General features: G+C 36.2%; 1 protein-coding gene across 9 annotated transcripts in view; it reads right to left on the reverse strand.

Annotated features, from left to right (window-relative positions):
• Window positions 1-22,578, reverse strand: part of TENM4 (teneurin transmembrane protein 4) — a 1,435,480-nt gene that overhangs the window by 1,262,831 nt on the left and 150,071 nt on the right. For all 9 annotated transcript variants that reach the window (XR_004406800.2, XM_032990906.2, XM_032990916.2 and 6 more), the window contains exon 2: window positions 3,188-3,275. The gene's annotated coding sequence lies outside the window, so the exon portion shown is untranslated. The remainder of the gene's footprint in view (window positions 1-3,187; window positions 3,276-22,578) is intronic.

A 22,578-nucleotide genomic window follows, 5' to 3' on the forward strand; every position in this document is an offset into this window, starting at 1 on the left:
AGTAGATTTCTGCTTGCCATGTCATTATCAGAGACATGAGCTAATTTGAAGAATAAACATTTCCTTTGCACATTTTACTTGTTAATTTTACAAGTTCATTTCAGGTACTTAGTCTGTTGTTCATTTTCCATATTCAAGTTGGAATAGAGCCAAGTGACACATCTCTACCTACTTTTAGCATTTTTTTTTCATTTGAATATGAAAAGCCAGGAAATATTTCTAAAAACACAAAAGAACATTAGAAATTCTAAATTCTGATTTCACAGTTAATTTGGTCCTAGAACACAATTTTACATTTTAAAGTCTTCTGGTGAATTTAAATTATATCTTTAAGAAAAAAAAAATCTACAAATTACAGAATGTGTTTTATTTTTCATTTCAGGAAAAAAATAAGAAACATTCAAAGCCAGAAAAATCAAAATAGTTCAAAATTTGCCTCCCTTTGAAGATACTTCTAATTCAAAATTGACCTTTATTTGAGTGGTTCGGATCAGATAATATCCATGGGTACATTCCAACAAAATCCACTCTGAGATTCTATCATTTAGATGGTCTAAGTATGAAACAAATACACATTTAATTATCCATTCACTAGAAACTAAGATGTATTTATATTTTTTTCAAATTTCAGCACCAAATATATAAACCTCCATAATTTATGAACAAGAATAAACGTTTATAATCTGTTAGAATACACAAAATGCTTGAGTCAATGAAAAACAAAACTTGTAGCACATAAAGTGATACCAGAAGATTCATGAAGCTGAGATAATACCCTGAAAGCCTTTAAAAATATTGTTGCCTAGTATTTGTCTGATTCAAAAGGTAAATAATTATTTTGATACTTCTATATGAATTGTGAAAATTAATATTTTAAATATAGAGTAGAAAATTACAGTGTTGATTAGATAACTCTTTTTGCATTATGGTTATCATCATGGTCTAAATCTTGGAAGATTCTTATACTTTTCTATGTCAGCATAGTTTTTCTTTCTCAGAAAAAAATAAAACCCAGATGAATTCCAAATTCTTTGCTTTAGCTCAAAGAGATAGAGAAGTTGCAAAAAGCTTGAACAAATTTAACTGGAACTGAATTTGTCTTGAGTTCCAAATTATTCATACTGGAAAAGGCTTGAATGCTGCATCTCCACACCACTAGTGCCTCTGATTTTCCTTCTCATGGACACCATGCTACCAGGAACTTGTCTTCACATAGCCAAGAAAATGTTGAGAATACACACAGGACACCTAACCTCAGCTCAAAAGCTCAAGAAAGAACATTATATTTATACTAAGGAATGAGAAAAAATCATCAGCATCAGCAAAAAACAAAATCTCATCAACAGGTCTAGGGCTCAAACATTCAGCTTCTCAGCTCCTAATGAACTTTTGAGCAAACAGATTATGCTGCACAGTCTGCAAGATGCCAGTCACTTCTCATAAGGTTCCCTCTCCAAGGACCAGAGCATAATGTACTCAGCCAAATTACAGCAAATATTGCCATATTTCTACTACTCTGGAGCAGGAAAAGAGTGTGAAGAGAAAGGAGTGGCAGAAATGTGTGATGAACTGACCAAAACTCCTATTCCACCTTCCTCTGTGGTACTTGGGTGGAGGAGGTAGAGAAAATTGGGATTGAAGTTGAGCTTGGGAAGAAGTAAGGGCTGTGGGGAAAGTTTTTTGAAGATTTGATTTTATTTCTCATTACCCTACTCTGATTTGATTGGCAATAAATTAAATTACTGTCCCCAAGTTGAGTCTTTTTTTCACATGGTTGTAATTGGTGAGTGATCTCTCCCTGTCTTTATCTTGACACATAAGCCTTTTGTTGTATTTTAACTACTCTGTCCAGATGAGGTGACTGGTAGAGCAGATTTGGCGGGTACCTGGTGTCCAGACAGGGTCATACCACCACCTGTACAATAGCAGCATTTAGACTGACAACATTTCTTCATGCACTAGACACAGACTGAAGGCATCAGGACATTCAATATAGGATAAACTATTCTGCTAGATGCAGTAATGACATAGCCGGAGCCAGCCATGACAGATTAGGATCCCAACAAGGCAGCGGAAAGGAGAATGAGATTATTATGCAGTTTTACATTTTACCTTAGTTTATGGGATATCTTTCATACTGCTTTCCTCAGAGGGGTTAATTTGTAAATACAGCTTGTCTTCTCTCTGTGCTCACCTAATCCTTCTGACAGGAGCTTTACATGTCAATAAACTTTTTTTGTTCCCTATCTTTTCTTTTTGTGCTATATGCTATGCCCACAATTTTAAGATGACTCCATCTATACTGCTTATAGAGATATGTTCCAACGCCATCAGTGAACTAGGTCATGTTTTAACCAGGCAAAAATTTTTTTTTTTTTCTATTACATTGTCAAATAAGTTAAAATCTCAGTGTAGTCAAATGATATGAAGTGCTCTTTTTAACTTTTGATATAGTCCTTGTGACAGGTCTTGAAATGCAGAACCAAATCTCAGCATAAAAGTTATAGACAAATATATACCTTTGGTTTTATATATTTTTTTTTTTCCCTCTCTGTAAAACTCAATTAAGAAGTACTTATCTGCCTGTTCCAATTACTTCAGTACTTAAGTGGAGGATATAAGGGATATTTTTCTAGAAGTAATAGTGTAGAAGTTTATTAGTGACCCTAACAGCATTTTAGAGGTAGAAACGTAATACTTCAGAATTTCAAAGCTGGGTCTTAATTGTGTCTTTAAATCCATAAATGTCACTCCTGCTGCCTGTTTTAGAACAAGCAAAGGCAATCACTTCATTGGTACATTTCTGAAAATTGTATACAACAACATAAGAGCATTCAGTATAAAGTCCTTGAGAGAAGTGCAAGGAAGACATGTTGTTATCCATTCCAGTAAGAAATGCAAAAGACAAATCAACGCAAGATGCATTAGAGATAACAGTCCAACATCTACTAAAAATTATTTCATAAAAGTTATCAAACCAGACATTTTTGCTTAATTAAAAAGTATTTTTTAAAAAAGCTAAAAACCAGAGAAATTTATCTAAAAAATAAAATGGACAATTCATTAAAACAAAATGGTGTCTCAGTGAACTTTGAATCCCATGTTTCAGAAGTTAAAATTGTTCTGTGGTTCCACTCTAGGTATAGCTATACATTTCAACAAGAAAGGTTTGAAAAGAAGAGCTTACCTATGTCACTGATTTCCGTAACTGCATCAATCACATCTTCATTTCAGAGTCATCGATAGATTAATGTTGTCCAGAGGACTACAGTGTCCTGTAATGACAAGATATAAATCCTATGAAAAAGGAATCTATCATGTTCAGACAGTAAAGCATAGAATAGCCCAAACTGGAATCCAGAATATTGTGTTCATCTACCATTTATACACAGATGCCTACAAGGTATATATTACTTTTGTATATTGTATCTATATAACTAAGAAGTGGAATGAAAATTTACATTGCAGTATGAGTAAAATCTATTGAAATGTTAAGTTTTAACCTCGACATTAAATAGCTGTTAATTTTTTTTTTTGCTTTGTTTGTTTTTTTGTTTGTTTGTTTTGTTGTGTTTTTTTTGTTGTTTTGTTTTTTTTTGTGTGTGTTTTTTTTTTTGTTTTTTTTTTTTTTTTTTTTTTTTTAAGATGCTGAAGGAAGAGGAACAATCATATTATAATAGTCCTAATTATCTGAAATATATTTTTACATGTCATGTTATGTCATAATTTTGAGGTCAAATGTCTTGAAGTCTTATTGTCATTTTGATATAAAGTCAAAATTCTTCTCCTGCCATGGTAATATATAAAGATAATTCCTCAGTTCTAATATCAAGAGATACCAGACATATGAGAAGACTGTCTGAAAAATAAATAAATAAAAAAAATACAGATTTAGTACTGGAAAAAAATAGCATGAGCATGGATAGAAAAAATAAAAGGGAATATATTTCTGCAATGGTTAAACTGATATAGGGGACTCAAGTTCACTTCTTTTAATTCACATCTGAGACTTCAACACTGGGTTTTGACATTTATGTTAAATGCTTCAACAGTGAGTTGATTAACTATTCTGGGCTGAAATTCAGCAGTTCATCCGTCTGTCTCTTACACACGTATATGGAAATTCAATTCTGGACTGATGAAACCTTCCAGGATAAAACTTTTGTTAGAAATTTCATATTTCAATAGAGGACTTGATATAGTCGCAATGGATTTTATTCAGTGGGAAAATTGTCAGAAAATTTACAAGCAGTATTAAAAATGAACCTTCAACTTCTACTGATCCCAAACTGCAAGGCATTCTAATTAAACTTCAAATCACTGTAATCAAGATTTGGCAAGAATTCTACATTCATGACAAGTGTAAGCAAAGTTCCTTTTTTTTTTTTTTTTTTAACTTCCAGAACAATCATGGAGATGCAGACCTCCCTGTATTTTGTTGAATAATCAGTTGGCATTCTCAAATCTCCACTGCTTTTAACATCTCATTGTCTACCTATGAGTCTTTAATGTTTTCAGACTAACCCTTCAAGCCCAGAATTAAAAAGTCATAGAACATTTTAGGTTGGAGGGGACCTCTGGGGATCTTCTAGTCAACCTCAGATCAGATTCTGCTTTGAAATTCTTTCAAACCCAGTTTCTTTTATGTTACACCACCCTAAAAATTTCATGAACTGTTCATTTACATTGTGTACACAATTGCATCACATAGCACATATATTATTTTACTATTATTCAAGTATTATAGGTTTAAGAGAAAAATTAGAACAGGTACTGAAGCACAGAATGGAATATTAAAAATCCAGGAGCAGAATTATTTTAGCCTCTAAAAGTTGAATCAAATCTATCTTAGGACATATGAAACACTCCCCAAGTCCAATAAAAATCTCCCAAATGAGATCTCTTTTTCAAAATAAAGTATGTTCTTCCTGTGTTTTCACCAAATGATTTAGATAATTTGTTTTCCTGTTGGCTTCCTGTTGATATCTGCCTCTAGTTTTTGACTATATAGAGATCGTATAGCTGCTATGCCCCTATAGATCTTCAGCATCTTCAATGTATATCTTCAATTAGAAAGGATAAACCTAGGCCTTATGTCTTCACAAACACTTGTATACCTTCCTATTTCACAGGATAATAAAGCTGGATATCATTCACATAAGTAATTTTTTTTTCCCTTCAAGGTATTTTTACCATTGTACAGTTCTGGAATACTCCCATTTATACAGATTAAGTTTTGCAGTGTATTTTCACATGTTATGTAACAGTCAATTACTAAATATGTGTATTTTTGTCAAATAACAAATTAAGTCAGAGTTGTGTTTGAAAAAAAAAAAAAAACAAAAACAAACAAACAAAAAAAAAAAACACAAAAAACAAAACAAAAAAAAATAAAAACAAAAACAAAAATAAAGTATCAGTTTCCAGATGAAATATCAGAACACTTTGATTAGCAGGATGAAAAGTGAATTTGAACAACACCTTTAAGTGAAATCTACATGTTGTACTATTTTCCACTGTGTAAAGAGGATGTGTACAAAATGAAAACTAGAAAAATTGTACTATTCTAGAAATTATATGACTGGTGTTTCTTCTCTAATGTTCTGACATTTTGGAAAAAGCTTATTTTCCTTCTTTCCATAATCATTGCAATAACTCTAAGCAAACTATTGTGCATCGTATCACTCACTTTAGTAATTTGCAGGCATTTACAACTACTAAAAACAGTGCCACCCACAGAGAAGACTGCTGTTGAATTATGCAAGAGCAAGCCACATATTTCAGCCTGAAGGAGGAAAGTAAAAGCCATGTTGGGTATTAAGAAAACATATCGGGTTCAGAGGTCTGTAATTAATCTTGTCAGTGCATGAAGCAGACTAACCTGTGTGCAGGAACACAGCATCTTAGCACATTTCTTGTCTATGAATGCAGAGCCACCCATGGACATCTGGGATTTGAAAACTTTAAAGTGATTGGACATAGTCCCGATCAGTTCTTGAATAATATATTGCATTCTTAGAAGTATTAAATATTTACATAATCGGTTCACAAATGTACAGAAAATGGCAAATGGAATACCTTTTTATTATCTAGACTACAAGGAATAATACATATATTTCTAGAAGAGAGTTCCATCCTGCTATCAGTGGAAGAGAGAAATTTGCTCTGCAGTTGATCACAGTGTGTCCTATTGATGAAAAGTCAATATAACACCCATAATTACATTTTTAAAACAATATTATATTTATTTTAAACAACCAGTTCAATAGTATAACTAAATATATTTACTTCTGGAACCTGTTAACATTCAAGATACACGCAGTGAAAGTGACTGGAAATAAATTAAAATAGATTCATTTCTTTTATTGTCCTTGACAAATGTACAAATGCCACACATGATGATTATGATCTTTATGTAAAGAAAAACTATATATAACCAAGCATGCTTCAAAGGCCACTGCCATTAGCAGGAATCTCAACATTGATTATATTGAATCTTCACTGAGGAGTCCAACAGTAGATATTTTTTAAGGAAATTATTTGTAATGATTCAAGAGACCTACACTTCCCTTTGATGTTCCACAAAATAAATATTCTGACTAGGAATATAAGGGTCTAGTTTAAGTTATTCAATGGGAACAAATAGATACATTAAGAGGATCATTCTTATTTATGTTTTTTTATTGACTTAAGTGGTTTACATCAGAGGGAACCTGAAAGATAAGGTTAGGGAAGGCATCAAATTTTTCATGACTGAAGGGAGACATGAGAATTGCCACCCATGCTGCTTATGTTTGGCATGGAGGGAGTTTTTTGGTGTTAAAGAGCTCATTCAGTAAAGAGTATTATTATTAAAAAAAAAAAAAAAAAAAGAACCTTTGTACTCAAAACTGAAATACTGTGACTGTGCATTGCACTGTGCAGATTCATAGGAAAAAATGAACTGTGCCACTCTTACATTCATATATAGAGAATTGTACTGATTTTTCTACAAAGCTACATTTAAAATGATACAGCTCACATGTATCAGTAAGCCTGCTTGCTGGGATTTTTTTCCAAGAGAGGAATAAAATACAAAAAAAGGAAAGAAACAAATGATCCTGGAAATAATTTATCTGGAAGTCAAGTTTGTATAAAAAAATCTCCAAAAGTCCTAAATGTTTCCATCAAAAGTACTACTTCTACTAGAAAGCAAAACTACTTAAAAAAAGAAATGTTGAAATGCATATTTGGAAATGAACATTCTGTTTCTCACATGCTTTAAAACTTTACATTCCAGTATAAAATAAACTATCAGAACAATATGTGTAAGTTTTGTCAGATTAGAATGTTTTGATTGAGTCTTTTGTCTTCTTTTTGAAACCAGATACAGTTTACAAATCTTGAAATCATTGCCAAAACTCTAGCTCTCACAATACATAGGGATAGCCTGTAATGATGTTCTGGACATGGCTGGGAGGTGGACTCCTTGGTGTTGTATCATTTTTGATTGCCTCAACACTTAAAGAACTCATTATCTTAAGACATTCAGCTTCCCACATGGCTATACACATGGTACATTTGAGTTTTTACCCATACATGGGTGCAGGGAATCAGTATAAACATCTATTCAGACATTTAAGAACTGTGTAAAATAGCAAAGTAGTTTTATAGTTTTTTAAATTAATCACCAAAATGGTAGATTCAGACTTTCCTAGTCCACTAAAATGTCATGCAAAGTTAAAATTTGTAACTGATCCTGTTGATAACTGTAGCTTTTGAGCACCTAAGTTATCTGAGACAAATCAATCTTTTCACAACAGTCTCCTATGAGCTCCATCCTTCAGGTTTGCCAAATTTGTAGACGAAACTTCTACTTAAATTTCTCCTCTCTTTCTACTTACAAAAAACTTAATATGAGCAAGATCAGAAAAATATGTTCTTAGATGCTAATTACCCCATCTCTAATGGAGATAATAAAATAGAGAGTGAAAACTGAAAAAGATAAAGTAATTATCACTGCCTTTTCTTAGCTCTTAGAGCCGGTTATGAAAGTACGTTTTACTGTCGAATTATTAGAGTGATTCTCAGTTACAAGAATCCTACATCTCTTGCACCTACAAATATTTAGATAAATTTCATGATTTTTGGAAACAATGATACAGTTCATAAGCAATGATACATTTAGAACTGAACCTTCAGTTGATTAATTTGCTTACTCCCAATGATTTCAGTGGGACTTCAAATTCAGTTTCCTTTATATATTGGTCTGGACAACCACACTTGCTCAGTAGAAGTGAAGGAAAGCTAAAAGCATGAATAAGATAAATCTGTTTTTTCAATCAGACACTTTCAGTTGTCATAAGGTGGGATCAGTGCCTTTTGGACTGGAAAGGGGGCAAGGAAAGAGGGAGATGGAACAGTTGAGGAACAACCCTGATCCTATGTTTGAAGAAATGCAGAGGATGTAGTAAATCTTTTGTTCAGCAAACCCATCAGTTTGACAATCACTCCTTCATACAGTTAGCAGTGCTCTCAGTTCAAAAGGGAAAACCTGCATATAAAAAGTTATTTAAGTATTAAAGTGATGTCAGAGACCACACATATGTTTGAGCTCTAAGCTGTCCAAATATTGTATCAAAATCTCTATAAGCCTTGAAACCACTTTTTTTATTTTGTGGGAAAAGAAAGATTTTAATAGCTCAATTTCTTGCTTTCATACACGTTTAATAGTTTCTGAGTTTCTGAACACAGAAAAATATACTTAATAAGATAACAATTTAAATAACAGTTTTAAAATTTAGCCTGCTCCATAATGTTTCTTAGTAGTTCAACTGAAGACTTTTTACCTCATCAACTGTTAAATTAATGTGTATTCCTTACAACTTGGAATCCTACTGACCCAGTCTACATGGAATCTGAAAGTTGTGGCTACCTTGCACGTAGCAATAAAATGCAGATATGAAGTGCAGAGCTGAATATGTTTTAAAGTACAAACATTTCTAAGTGAGATTGCTTGGTCACCTCTGGTCATCAAGGATCTCCAATTATACATATAGGGTGAGTCTTGATTTAAAGAACTGAGGTTCTTTAATCAGTGGATAAAGTAGACAGAACAAGCAAGAGAAAAGGCTAAATATGTATTCAGCATAATTATTTAAAGCTAAATACATAAAACAATTTCTGAGGCTGACAATGGTCTTTTGTGTTGTATTCACTACAATGAAGGTGTATTGCAGGGAAATGGACCTCAAAGTCATCATATGTAGTACTAATTTTCAAATAGAATAATTGTAAAATGGATATATGCACAATTTAGTAGAGCAGTACAATGCTTGTACAGAGTGAATCTCTTTGCTCAGTGCTACAGTTTCAAGCACTTTCATTGAAGTTAGGTAAAATGCTGAAACAAAATTGTACAACCAGCTCTTTAGATTCCATTTTTTTCATTTACATGATGTGTTTTTTCTAGTGAAAAGATAACCAAGAAAACAAGAAAATCTCTACAGATAACACTTTTCACAGTTTTGCCACTTACTCATGAATGACTGTCTGGTTTAGGCAGAGATTTGCTGGGAAAAGAGATTAAAAGAGATGCTAGAGCTAATAGGATGTGGATTCTTCAGCAGCTTCCAAAGTCCTGGTGTAACTGTGATAGCTGAGACATAAAATTTGGAGTCAGGCACCTCTGTGAGAACTGTGTATTCAGCAGTGTTATATACTCAACCTATCCTTTTTTAAAATTTTTTTTTTTTTTTTTTCAGAAATAATTCTTTAGCATAAATGAAGGATAAAGATTGGAGGAAAGACATATACATATATATAAAATAATTAGAAGTTGTGCTGTGCTGGGTTTCTGTGGCGTGTTTTGGTTTGGTAGCAATGGAGGGGGCTGCAGTAGTGACCCCCTGTAAGAAGCTTCTCAAAAGCTTCCCTGGCTCCAAATTGGACCCACCTCTGGCCAGGGCTGAGCCAATTAGCGATGGTGGCTGCGCCTCTGAGATGACGTATTTAAGAAGGGGAACTTGAGAGGGGTTTGAGACTCATGAGGAGGAGTTGTAAGAAAAATGAACACCCAGGTCAGTGGAAGGAAGAAGAATGACATGGGGGAGGTGTTCTGGAGCATCTCATGGTGAGATGGCAGGGCTGTCCACCCTGCCACTCACGGACGCCTGTGATGGAGTGGAGGCTGACCTGAAATCTTAAGAGAAAGCTATTCCAGGACAGGCGTCTGCACTTAAAAGAAGCCTAGACTCTAAGGAGAGAAGTGTCTCCTGCTGTTGTAGTTTGGTGCTGGGAGGACTGCAACGTGAAGGCATGACCCATGCTGGAGCAGCCTGGGAACTGCTGCATCCCATGGGGAGGACTCATGCCTGAGAAGGTTCATGAAAGATTGTCTCCAGTGAGAGGGGACCCATGTTGAATAGGGGAGGAATGTGTAGCTCCCGAGCAGGAAGGAGTGGCGAGCTGACTGTAACCCCCATCCCCTGCGCTTCTGGGGGAGGAGGTAGAAAGATCAGGAGCAGAGCTGAGCCCAGGAAGAAGGGAGAGGTGGGGAGGTGTTTTTTGGAAGTGGTGGTGCTTCTCAATGTCCCATCTTGTATCTTAAGTATTGCCTTTGTTAGCATTCAAATTAAAGTGATATTTTCATCACCCTTAATATGTCTGTCTCTTTTGCCCACGAAAATAATGGTTGAGCTGCCCCTCCCTGTCCTTAGATGGATTCTTTGAGCCACTTCTGCTTCATATTCTTTCCCATTCCTAATAGGGGGAAAGGGGAAGTGAATGGCTGTGTGGTGCTCAGTTGCCCTCTGGGCTCAAACCATGACATACGTCATGACGTCCTCTCCTGGCAAATGATCTTCCTATCCCCAAAGCCTCATTTAGCAAAATGGGTTATATCATGACAAAAAAAATCCCCTTAGGAATCAAAAAGGCAGAATAAAATCTGAATTTCCTAAACAGCATTTAACTATTATATTTCATTCTCATATCAGACTTAGGAATTCCCAGGCCACTGTATACAGCTTTACCTAAGGGACATAAACTAACTTTTATACTTCAATATTATCCTAAGCACCCTTTGAGATTGCAGCTCCATTCTGCTAGGCACTGGACACATACACAGCTGGAGATACTTCAGATGACCCAGAAACCATATACTCCAAATAGAAGGAGAAATGAGAGCGATAATACATTATGCTACAATTATTGCCATATAATAACTCAGCTGTGGAACTGGAACAAAATCCAGTTGTGTCAGGTCCAATAAAAAGAGATGTACTGTATTAGGACATGTAATAAAGGACATATATTAAAAAACAATCTAAACTAGTGTAGCTTCCCAGCAACACTTCTCTACATACAGTCATCTAGACTCCTGTGTATCAAGGACTTACTGAGCCACAGATGGTGTTTTTGTGTTTAATATGCTTGGATTTTTTTTTTTTTCTTGAATAAACTAGTCCAAATTAATTATTTTAAAGCCTATGTAACCTTTAAAAATACATGTTCCCAATAACCTGGATGAGTACTACATAAGTTAACCAACACTGCTGTAGATGGAAGTGTTAAATCATCCTGGGATTTCAGTACCTTAAAGACTGAGGAACAGGACTCTGCCTGCTGGGAACTGATGATTTCTCATTTCCCTGAAGTGTCTTAGTGCTTCATCATTATGTTATGCAAAGTTCCTCCTTTGTAGTACTTGATGTGATGATACAGTCAAGGATCACACTTCTACTGTATCTGGTGTTGAAACTTTTGATATTTAAAGAGCATCTGGAATACTTCCCAGTCTATATATCTGCCCATCTAATTTGGATTTTGGCAAATAAAGTTTCACTGGGATGCTACAAGGATGATTAAGAACCTTAGTACCAATACTACACCACTTTCACTCTCTGTCAAAGCACCATGGGCCATACTTTAAAGAAAATCAGGCAGATGGCTGGATGGTCAACAAATATGTGACAAAACACTTCTAGATATTTGCAGTTTAGCATGTGCTAGTGTTTATCCATCTGTAGAACAAGCCACCTGCCAGCTGTTTGAGTGATATGACTGGCTAAGCATTGCTAAGCACTCTGTAATAACAACAACAACAATACTGACAAAAAAAAAAAAAAGTTGTATACAAGGTATGCACACTGATGGCTTTTGCAGACAAAAAGTGCAAATTAAGACTCAGAAGAAAAGAATCTTCTGCTTCCAAAATATTTATTCATGGCACGCATTATCTGCACAATTCAGAAACACGTACACAACTATCATATTACAAAATTTGCTGACAAGATATAGAAAAGGCTATACTATGCATTGTAGCGTCTATGCATTTTCTTCATTACTATGCTGAGGTGGAAGTACATGTATACATTTTCAAAACTAGTTATATAGCTGATTGTCAGCAGCTCATTCTCTAGCATTTCTGTTGCATATCCTTCATTCAATTAACCCCAGAGCCATCAGCATTTGGAGGCAAATGTGAAAACAAAATCTTTGCAGTATGCAATGGAAGCCGACATCATTTAGTAATACATGTGTCTACGGCAGTAATGATACCTCACTAGAAAGATCAACTGGTCTCAAATAATAAATGGACTTGTGACATTAAGTAATTCGCCTTGTTCTATTACAGATTAGGTGTCTGTACAAGGCTTTAAAAATCCTCCCAGTTCCTGTTTTGGGAAAAATTTAGTAAATTCTCTCCATGGTCTGTTTGAATGCACTTTGAAACTTTAAACATGTGAACTATTTCTATTTGCATTAATAAAATTCTGTATCTGTATTCATAAAAGCAGAAGCATTTTTATTTCCAGTCATTTTTCCTCAATTTTTCAGCATTCACAGTGATATTACTGAACCTAATTATTAAGCAATAATTAAGTGATGCGTAATTGAGGAATTTCTTGGAGTAGGTGGTGTACAGTGGCATTAACAGCTTCTTTTCAAGGGTAAGCAAGGTATAAAAGCACTGAACCCCTCTTCCGAGACCCTAGCTAGTTACAGTGTCCCTTTTGGGATTCTATGTCCCATAGCATGGTCTAAGATCCCTTGTGTTAGAGTACACAAAAACTAAATATTCTTTTGTATAGGCATTTTTGGTACTCAGAGTACATGCAAGTATTAACGGACTGATGCTCAGTGACAAACTCAGGACACTTCTCTCTATTTCTTTTCAGATTACATTGAGGTTAAAACAAACACTGCCTATCTTTATCTATGCTTTCATTAGAATAAGGAAAATTACAGACAGAAAAATGCCTGAGAGACATGTATTGTTAAAAGCTGAATTCTTTCATAGCTGTCTGCAAAACAGATGTTGGGGTTTCTCCAGTGACATCAGATCAAACACAGTGCATACAGGTTCATTTAGATCTGCATTCCTATATTCTTTGTCTGATAGAGATGCCCTGTGCCAAGAATGCAAACTATTCAGCTGCCAAAAGCAGACACCCACAACATGTTCAATGAAATCTTGAGAAGTATAAGAAAAATAAGAAGTTATGTCCAGGCATACAGAAGACTCATTATTATTATAAGCTCTGCCCACTCTTGCAGAGCACCTTCTTAGCTATAAATCTCTACCAATAGTTTCCTTTCCAAACCCTATTATATATTATTCATTACCAGACTCAAAGTCCCCAGCCAGGATGTTATTATGTTTTAGAACTATGTTGATGATTTTCCTCAACTCTCTGAGTTCAGAGGTATAGAGGGAAAAGACTTGATTGCATTGCCAAGTTTATTGCAGTGTAGAGAGTTGTGAGGCACAGAAAGGATACAGCCGCTTTATTTCTTTTCCTCCCAGTTTTGGACCTCTCCTGCCAAACTGTGGGAGCAGGATTTTGCAGCTGCTAGAGCTCCCCAGTCATAGGGAAGGTTTTCTGCACATTTCTGTTAACAGATGCTTGGATTGGTACATTTTATGCTGTGCAGATCAAATCACAACAAACAGGTCTTGAATAGAATTACCGGTTTTGTAATTCTGTTGGAGAGGACTTTGGTTACTAGCAATTTCCATATCTGTTAGCTCTACCCAGTCATAACTGACTCCTCCAAATAAAGAGAGGATTACCCAATATTGATCTGTTGCCTGCCAAACTCTAGGCTAGGTCAGACTGAAATAGTGGAGATGTAACTCTCTGAAATGGGGGTCTTAAAATGAGATTGAAATACTACTAGTTTGCTAAAATAATATTATACTTGCATTAGAAACAGAGAAACAATCTGAAAAATTAGCATCAAAAACTGGAGCCTGGTACAGCACAGGAGCATAATGGTCAAGGACTGCAAACGTCTACACTTTCAATTTTTGCATTAAAGATGCTGGGATAAACGTTCAGTTTTTGCAAGGTTTTGCCCAACTCAAATAAATTAATATTCAAGTAAGATTCTTTAATATAACTACCTCATACATAAAGAACACAAAAGAACTTCAGTGACTTTTACTCTAGTATCATTCTCTCATGCTCTAAAAAAAAAGGAATTTAATTTGCATTGAGAATAAGTGTCCTTTGCTTGGGCTGATGCTGGGCCTTATGGATTCTAACGTGGCCCTTATGGCTAGTCTGAAATCACAACTTTATACAAATATAATGTTTACCTCATCATCTGTGAGACATTTTTAAAATGTGACTGTACTCTGAAGCCTTTTTACTCTAGGAATGTGTGGGACCTGAGAGTAGGGAATATAATGAACTTAAAATTCACATAAAGTGAAGAGTATTGGGAGTGAAGGGTGAAGAAAAGGACTACATTCACAGAAAATGATATGCCCACCTCTACAGGGTCTGGGGCAGTTTAGGCTTGCTTTGTGCTATCTGAGCCCAAACAGAGCATTCACCATATGGAAAATCTCACCTATCATCTCTTCTGTGGGAGTTTCCAAAATAAGCTGTTCCACAAATGAGGTTTAGGGATCTAGGAAAGAAGGAATGAGTGCACCTTATAAAATTCTTTCAACAATTGCAGTCATGTAGTTTGTGTTGAAAGATGGATTTGGGAGAAAAGAAACAGGAAAGCAAGCAAACAAACAAACAGAAAAGCTCAATCCTCTTTCCCTAAAATATTTAGGGTTAGACAAAAAAAAAAAAAAAAAAAAATTAAAAAAAGTCCATTGCTGATATTTATGACAAAAGGAGGCAAGACTCAGAAAAATTTCTGAGACTTGAAATGTCCATTTTGTTTTTGCAATAATGTTGGCAAAATACAGTAGGAGACGCAACTGTTTAGTTCTCAATACATTTTTATGAACAGATAACATCAAAGGCAAAAAAAAAAACCACAATGGAAAAGAAGAGGTTTTGAGCCAGAAGGAAATTTAGCAGAGGGAGCAGTAGCATGGCTCCTTCACTGGTGCAGGAGGACCCTCTGAACAAAGACCTGGTGGCAATAAGGTAGCAATTAATAAGGAAGCACATGTAAGGAGTAGGGGTTTACTTTAATTAGGGAAAACAGGAAGATTACCATGAGAGTGGCTGTAGTCTTTGCATTAGGTGTTTTAAAGAAGATAGTGTTGCCATGATGGAAGCATGGAGAGACATAATGAAACAGGAAGGAAGAAATGCAGAATCTGTTCATATGTCTAAAGACACTCCAGGGGCCACCACCAAGAATAACAACAAATCCAATATGTATCATGGAAAAGCCATTGAGAGCTGAATGTTATTAGTAAAAGACTGTCTGGTGAAATAACTATGGATATGGGTATCTGGTGTGCCTATTTGAGGTCTTGGTAGATAAATCTATATACCTAAACCAAACAAAATAGGGTCAGAGGCTCTGTAATGGTCCAAAAACATCCATACCACGAGATTTTTGATATAATTCCTACAGTTTTATGAATACCAGTCATCCAAACAGTGTCTCGGGATGGTCTGATGTTGGCAAGGACCAGGGACATTTGGAGATGACCAACAGAGGCAGTAGACACCCACCTCAACTCAGTACAGATCCCTCAGCAGCTGGCCTTTAACGTACAGTCCATCCAACAGCTGCTTCTGGAGCATCACTGTCTCCGTGTACCTCACTCTTAGAGACACCTACATGCGCACACACACGCACTCACTCACACAGACACAAACACAACTTGACGGGTGTCACACCTCAACAGTGCCTATACTCTTGTTATCTAATGCAGTACAATTTGTTAAGTAAATGTGGAAAAAACATGGTTTGTGCGTATACCAACAAACAGAATCAGATTTTGACTCATAAACACTAGCTTTGGGGGAAAAAAAGCAGATAATATGAGTATGAGTGTATGAATTTGTTTCAGACTCAGAGAGCTGCTATTAAGGTTCTTCAAGAAAATAAAGTTTTTTAAGATAATGAAAAACATATTGTAAATGTTCTTAGTTTCATTTGTTTACCACTTTCAGAAACTACTCTGAACAACCCGTTAATAGAAACTAATTGGAACAGGTTCTGTGTCCATGTCCAGCTTCTTTTATAGCTGTTGAAGTCACTGATTTAGCGTGAAACAGCTCCTATTTAATCTGTCTGATTAAAAAGGACACTTTCTCTTGCTGTACTCATTGGACTGGAAATGAATTGTTTGCTGTCATGCACTAGGCTGTTCCCTTCATTTGATAAAACAAAGGATTAGGCAAATTTAGTCAAGGAGTCTTGAGGACTCTTCCCTCCATCTATTCCCTTCATACCATGAGGTAAAACACTGTACTGATTATGAGACCTCTTTTTAATTTTTTGATTACATGAATTAATTGGACTGTCAGACTGGACTGAATTTATTCCAGTCAATTCTTCAGTAAATTATTTTTATGTAAGTATGCTCCTTATTTGAAAGGAGGATGAAAATTATTTTGTCTTAAAGAAAAGCTCAGTGCAGAATGCAAGAAAGTGTATTATTCCTGGATATCCCTTCTTTCATGATGGAAATTAAAAGTGTGTGGCTGGAGACCTCTGGTCTGCTACTGTCTGACAAACAATTTAAATATTAACAACTATGACAAAGTAACCTGCTTGGTTGATGTGGGGCAAACGGTGGACATTGTCTGCCTGGATTTCTCCAAGGCTTTAAATACAGTTCCCCACAGCCTCCTCCTACAGAAACTGGTGCATTATGGTCTTAGAGAAGAGGTCTGTGTAGGAGATGGAGAACTGGGTGCCAGGCTGCACCCAGAGGGTGAGGGGAAATAGCTCCTTTTCAAACTGGCAACCTGTCATAAGTGGGGTCTCACAGGGGTTGATATTGGGCCCAAAGCTGCTTAATATCTTCATAGGTGACTGGATGATGGGATCAAGTGTACCCTGATGAAGTTTGTTGATATGAAACTGAGTCTGTAAGTGGACAATTTAGAAGGTCAAGCCACCCTTCAGGAGGACCTAGCTAGGCTGGAAGAGTGAGATAACAAGAATCTTATGAAGTTCAACAAGGACAAGTGTAAAATCTTGCACCTGGGAACACATAATCCAGGAATGCAGAACAGGTTGTGGTTTACCCAGCTGGGGAGCAGCACTGTGGAAAGGGACCTGGGCATCCTGGGGGACAACAAGCTCAGTATGACTGACCAGTGTGCTGATGTGGCAGAGAAAACCAACAGGATGAAGGGTTTCATCAACAAGGACATCACCAGCAGAGATAAAAAAAAAACATTATCTCACTCTACTCAGCTCTTGTTAGGCCACAACTGGAATACTGTGTTCAGTTTTGGTCCCTGCTATACAGAAGAGATGTGGCCAGGCTGGAGAGGGCCCAGAGGAGGCCAAAAAGATCATCAAGGGACTGGAAAGCCTGGCATATGAGGAGAGGCTGATAGAATTGGGTTCATTCAGTCTTGAGAAGAGAAGGCTTAGGGGAGACCTTATCACCATGTTCCAGTATTTAAAGGGTGGATACAAAAGAGATGGACACTTCCTTTTACAAGGAGTCACATGGAGAAGTTGAGGGGTAATGGGGTAGAGGTTACTCCTGGGGAGATTATGACTGAACACAAAAGGATTATTTTTCACAACAAGACCCTGTAATAATCTCCCCAGGAAAGTGGTGGATTCCCCAACACTGGACACTTTTAAGAATCATCTGCACTGGGTGATGGATCATCTTGTCTAGAGCATGCTTTTTCCAAAGAAGGTTGGACCAGACGATCCCTGAGGTCCCTTTCAACCCGGTATTCTATGATTCTGTGAACTGCATGAAGTGGGAGAAAATTACTGGGTTTATTTGACAGTGTACTGTAACAATGATACTGTCCACAAAACTGGGAGGGAGCACAAAGAGGTCAGGCCTGAAAAAGTTGTGAGGTTATCTTCAAGGCAATTCAGAAAATCTACAACACAGTGAACAAGCAAACTCAGACTTCAGTTGTGCTATTTATACACAAAGGTCATGTGTTGCAAAGCACTTAGGGGAAGAAAAAACTTTCAAACAAATTTCTGTAGCAGGGTGCACCAGAGACGTTATAATAAACCTGCTTCTAGTAACTGTGCACTTTTAGGGTTCTCTTGAGACTCTGAAGTTCTCTGCAACCAACTTGTATCTGTGTCCTTACAGCTCTGCCCTGTACCATCCTCCCACCACCCACACCTTGGAAACACAAACTGCAACACTGATGCTGCACAGCAGCTTTCAGAGTGACTCAAAACCTGGGAGAGGTACCTACAAAAAGGTCAAAATCACTACCATTAACATGAGTGGGTAAATTCATGGCATTACATCATAGCAATCACTGCCTGTGCACATTGCCTCTGAAATATGGAATATCTGATTAGGCAGTGCCGAGAGAAAAAAAGAAGAAAGACATTTCCTCCTTTTTTTTCCCCCCTGAAGACTGAAGGAAAAAGGGTGTATGGAATAGCAAAATTGTAACCGTTTCAAACAATTTTAGGTGTCACAAAAAGAAAAAACCTTTTTTTTTTTTTCTTGTTTGTTTGCTTTTCCCCCCTAAATATCCATAAAATATCTCTCTGATGATAAATAAATAGATTTTTTTTTTCTAAGAAACAGACACAAACTACATTTTCTGAAATGGAAAAGTTCCCCCCTCATTTTTTCCGCTTCCCAAAAAATGAAGTAAGTCATGACTTCCTGCTTAAAAATCACATCTACTGCAGGCCCAAGAAGCATGGGCACTTGCAGAAGCAGCTAGAAGTCCACACAAGGCAAACAATTTTAAGAGGTGAGTTGCCTGTTGCTGACATGTGGGACCTACCAGTTAACAGGCCAAGTATGAATTAGAAAGGAGTTAATGTTATTTTTGGCAGAATGCCTTAGCCTCAGCATGATTTGATAAATCACTTGCTCCCCTTAAAATAAAAGGCCTTATCTTAACCATAGAGACTCAATTTACTCCAGTGTGTCAAATATACTTAGAATATCAGCTCTCCTCTTTCAAGCAGCTTATCTGTATCCCAGACACTGACTCCTGGAGACAAGAAGTCTGCAACATTCAAGCTGACTTGTTTCTGAACAGGAATAAATTCAAGCTTTCTAGGAACTGTGGGTGCTTTTGTTTCCTTGGAAATAGAGTGACCACTAGACCATGGAACTGAGCTCCTGAGACTCCAACCTAAACAGCTGTCACACTTTCCAGCAAAAATGGGCTGGAAGCAGAGAGGCGAATATAGTAAAGCAACCCCATCCTCTTCCAAACACTTGTGACATTTTTTATCCCTTTGCAGGAAATTCAGTCAAAAAATTCTCTGATGTTTTTTGTTTCATTCTGCATTAGTTGCAGAATGACTTGATTGCATACACAAATCTTGACAATCAGGGACTGTTTCATCAGATGCATTTGGCTACTGTTATCCAGCCTTCATTCCCATGGGAAGCCATCTCAACTGTGATCATGCTCCTTCTTGCCAAGTTTTTTTGTGTGAATGCATCTTCCATGATTTTAGCCAATCACAGTGTATTTGCAGTGTTTGATTAAAAAGAGAGGATCTTATCTCTTATGATCTCCCTAAAAATGGCTTTTTACCTTGCCCTAAAAGTATGAACAGAAGCTAGACTGTAACCAGTTTCCTGTTCAATATTTGGAGGTACCAACTCTGCAATGCATCCTCTGCTAGTGAGAATATTTCTGAGAGCCATTAACAGTTTTCTGTCCCCATCCTTGATTTTCACCATCCTGTTAAATTCTCTCATGAGCAGTTCTTCTATTTGTGCTCCTTGGATCCCTAAGGAAATAGGGATGAGAACCCTAACAGTGTGTCAGGCCATGCATGATCATGCTTAGTATTTCCATCTGGGTGTTTTTAGGTACCTCTGGGCAGCTGCAGCTCTTTCTCATGTGAGATGGAATAGATACAGCTTTTAGATGGTTTGGATACTTTTATTCCAAATCAAGCAGAAGAAGAAAATGCTCACGGCTTTTAAAACCCCCAAAAGAAGCCCTGTCTCCATGCAATCACAAGACAAAATTTGCAACATTAGCAACAAGCTGTGTTACTGTATAACTTAAAGTGCATTGGTGCTATCTTATTCCTCACTTGCAGGAGAGACTTTTACTAATAGGCTCCCTCCGCACACCCTTGAGGGCAATAAAGCTGAGTGTGTTTTTGTTAATAAGCCAGTGGGTAATGGTTTGTGTTGCACTGAATCTCCCTTGATTTTTTTGTCTGTTCTTAGGGCAAATTTGACTCTTAGACCTTCTGTAATTCCACCAAAATCAATTGGACTGCCTGACAAGCAATTCAGAGCTGAATTTAAACCTCTGAGATACAAGCGATCCCTAAATAATTAACCTACAAACATTATTGTGCATTGACAATTTGCCAAGGTATAGTCTGTACTGAATATCTATATCCATCAACATTTATGAAGTTTTCTCTTTCTTGGTTAAAACTGTATTCTTAGGTACAAGCCTCCTCCCAAAATCAGTGCTGAAGTGAACCAGCATACACTACTGAAAAGCAAACATTTATCCTATGAAACATTTGATGGCAGAACAGAAATTGCCAAATCAGTTAATAAACAGAACCACTGTGGCTTCATTTTCCTTGGCATGGTTCATAATATTTAATAATGGCAAATATGGGAAGGTTGTTATTCCGAAAATATCACTTATCAGGAGGGATTCTGTGCTCATGGCATTGCAATGTCTTATAGTTCGAACAGCTTTGACCTCCACTACTCCTAAAAATTTGTTAAAAACTTTGACAGCAGACCTGCCTTACCTCTGCACATGCAGCGTATTTAGCAATAAAGCACTGAAGACTAATATACATCCTCAGATTCATCTGTTTAACACTGACCACACCATCAGCAAGACTACTGAAACCTCATGAGAAACCTCAACGATTTGAGGAAAGATCACTGAGAGCATCAGTCAAAGGCTGCAGGAAACATTTTCACAAGCAAAACCTGACTCTGGAAAAGTACCCCCTTGTCACCCTTATGGACTGAAATAAATTTGTATAGATGTTTAAAAGGTAGAGAAGGGGAAAGGGAAAGAGCACTTTCAAAATGATGAAGTTAGACATTTAATATAGCACATAATATGAGGCAACAGGCACCTTCTTGGTAAAAACATTTTCAGTGACTGCTCTTTTGAAATGGTGTGAAAAAAAAATACTTGTAAAACCTAGGGTTTTTATAAAATATATATGAAGACCTCACTTCCTTTAAATTGCTACATACTTGTTCTTCAACGAGAAAACCACTTCTGAGTACTACTTGAACCCTTTGAACAACTCCCTTCAACACAAGCCCATTTCCCATTTCCAGCATTCACATTCAGATCCATCAGTCAGTTTTTTCAGTTTTGACTCTGCTGTTCAAAACAGAATTATTATATTTTAATTGACAGAGATGAAGATATGATCTGCAGCTGTTAAATAATCTGTAAGTGCTCAGTATGCAAATTGAACACCAGTAACCTATGTTTTGGTATATTTAATTTCTCAAGTAGACTTTAGGTATGAACAACGTAAAATGATTCCACTATTCTTATTCAGAAACTTTGAACAAAATTTCATCATCTGGAAATTCAAAACCTTTAAACATTTGAGAAATCTAATAAATTTTTATCCATTTTTTCTTTAACTTCAATTTTTATTCTCCTTATAAATAAAAATTTACTGAAAATTCCTCCAATTCTCAGCTGTGAGTTTTTATTTATTCAACTGACTAATAAGCAAAAGCAGCCATTCTTATTTAAACTCTGATTTGATGTGTGTCCTGTGTCATACCTCATGTCAAATTAGTCTAAAAATCTATGGTTTGGTTTGGTTTGTTTTATTTTTCCCTAAGGAAAGCTATGGACACTAAGAATAGAGGAAATATGAATAGTTATTCCAATTCAGTCATAATGCTACAGTTCAGATCTTGTCCAGTTGTTTTTGTCTAGACTTTACTATAGGAAGGTTGGGTTAGAACAACAGAAGAATGTTATTTTTTCTTTAAAATATAATTTTTAAAAAAGATAACTACTTTGGAAATGCCAGAAGCTTGGCAATTTTAGACCTCAGTTTGCACAACTAAAACCTGTCTGAATTTTGGTACTATCTGAAAACAATAGATTAAAATGATTTCATCATCTCTTATCATTTCACTGGTAAACAATAAAATGTTTTTTCGTATTGTTGATCTACATTGATCTTACATGCCTAATCTTGAAGAGATCTATGTGTATA

This window comes from Tyto alba, unplaced genomic scaffold (assembly GCF_018691265.1).
Source record: "Tyto alba isolate M040663 unplaced genomic scaffold, T.alba_DEE_v4.0 Super-Scaffold_2, whole genome shotgun sequence".
NCBI classification, from domain to species: domain Eukaryota; kingdom Metazoa; phylum Chordata; class Aves; order Strigiformes; family Tytonidae; genus Tyto; species Tyto alba.